At 37.5% G+C, this 2299-nt stretch overlaps 1 pseudogene; it reads right to left on the bottom strand.

The window, feature by feature from the left end:
- Window positions 1-272: 272 nt before the first annotated feature.
- On the bottom strand, window positions 273-1463 carry LOC145062702 (AT-hook motif nuclear-localized protein 23 pseudogene; annotated as a pseudogene).
- Window positions 1464-2299: the final 836 nt, after the last annotated feature.

Here is a 2299-nt window from a genome sequence, read left to right as displayed (position 1 = left end):
TAATATTAAAAGTCAAATTGATTGATTGGACTCCTTAATCGATTAAAATACTTCTTGATTCCAAGAACTGATAACTACACGTTAATTATACAATTAAATATGTGAAAAACGTCATACTGCATTTAAAATGTACCATCTTTAACATTTTAAAAAGAAAATTTGAAAACTCATCAAACCCAAGAAGGAAGAAGATTAGTTTATGTTTCATGGCACTTCTTTGCAAGAAGTTTGCCTTTTTTAAAATAAGTAATACTAATATTCGGTAGTTGGTATAAACAAACTCAAAAGATGAAAGTGGTTTCACAAAACACAGTATCAAACAACAAGAAGATGCATGATTTGATCTTGATTCGCAAATTTAAAGAGCTAACACTACAGTTGGATCAACAGAGGTGGATCGAATCAAATCAATCTCATTGAAAATGAAACTAAGAGAAAGTTGAAGTGATGGTAAATGATGAAATGATGATCCATTAATCTTATCTGACCTTTTTCTTCTCAAAAAGGCGGCCGACTTGCCGTGTTACCAGACCAACCACCACCGTCCACCGGTAACTGAACGTTTGGCATGTTGAGGGGTAAGTTAAAAAACGGTAAACCCATCGATGATGGGTCTGGAAAGGGGTGATTGGGGCCTCCATCTCCGTCTCCGTTTCCGTTTCCGCCACCACCTCCCCCGCTACTTGCAGCTGCCTCCTCCTCATCTAATGGCAGCCTCTCATACGCTACATTTGTGAAAGAAGCAGCTATAACAATCACCGGCCCAGAAGCAACCAGAGCCCCGACAACATTCCCACCTACAACCTGACCTTGTCCACCAGCCAAGTAAATTGTCAAGCTGGTGGCACCCGGTGGAGCCGGAGGAGGCAAAAACGATCCCGACAGTGAAAGTATCTCAAAGCGGCCATGAAGTGTCACGACAGATCCAGCTGCCGCCGGCTGCCGTAGACTAACGTTGTTTACGGTGCCACTTCCACTCACTATACAAATCCCACGTTGACGTTTCCTGGCGTAATCAGCGACAGATTCAAAAACGTCACACCCACTACTGATTTCAAGGATGTGAGCTCTTAGGGTGTTGGCGCTTTCTCGGGTAATGATGACTGGTGGTTTGGGCTTGTTTTTGGAACCCGGAGGGCGACCACGAGGACGGCGACCGCTACCATCACCAGAACCGGGGGTGTTTTGGTTTGTATCGTCTTCGGAGTCCTGCTGGGGGATTTGAAGGTGGAGATCAGGACGGTGTTGGAGGGTTTGTTGGAGGTTGAAAGGTGAAGTAGAACCCAAGTCTAAGTTATTGGTAGCCATGTAGAAGTAGAAAAAGAGAGGAACAGGGAGAAAGAGACGAAGAATAATAAAGAATGGTGGTAATGGAGGAAATTTAGGTTTTAAAAAAAGAACCACATGGGGATTCTTTTCTCTATTACATGTGGAGAGAGAGAGAGAATTTTGTTTCCTTATATATGTAGGAAAGTATAATCTTCATTCCAAATTATGATGTTTTGTGTGTTATTGCAACTTGTTACATATCACCTCAAAATAATCAAACTTTTAGTATTGGCCGGTTGTTAACTCATGGTCGTTTTGTTTAGGATTATTGATAAAACTTACGAAAAAAAAATATTTTGGTTGTATGTGACTTTAATGAAATGAAAATTATAGATTGCTAATGGAATTTATAGGAATTTACCGCTTACCAATGAAATTCAAATTTTAATTTCAGACAAATTAGAAGATACTAAACATATATTTGTATAAAACAAATTTGATTTTGGTTCAAACAAATAGCACAAGTCAAAGAGGTTGCGACCCCTTGTGGGGTTCTAGTGCAATGCCCCGACACGAAAATTAATTTTCTTAAGGAAATTGCTATGGAAAATATTATTTTCTGTATATATATCTTCCATATAATTATAACTTAAATCATTATCATTTATTTATGGGATAAAATCAATATCTAATACCAAATACTATTATCATTAGTAATCATTAGAATTCAGATTCTATAAATCCATAGTTTATTGTATAGTATCAGTGTCTTGATAAATGTCTATTCTTTGAAGTATTATCCATATAATACGGATTTCATGTATCCATACATAAAAGGTGAAATATTATATTCGGAAAGTGATTACACTGTCCTTTCAAGCAGATTTAGGCTAGCTATAGATTTCAAAAACCTTATTGTCCTCTAAACCCTAACATCGGTTTTGTCACGGTTTATTTTTTAAAGTTGTTGAGTATTTTAGATATTGAAACTGATTTGGCATTTTCGTTAATTATGGAAGGCTTTTTAGGG

The sequence above is a fragment of the Lactuca serriola genome, chromosome 7 (genome assembly GCF_051521515.1).
Source record: "Lactuca serriola cultivar US96UC23 chromosome 7, Lser_US96UC23_V15, whole genome shotgun sequence".
Lineage (NCBI taxonomy): Eukaryota > Viridiplantae > Streptophyta > Magnoliopsida > Asterales > Asteraceae > Lactuca > Lactuca serriola.
This window is presented reverse-complemented; position numbering and strand designations above follow the sequence as displayed.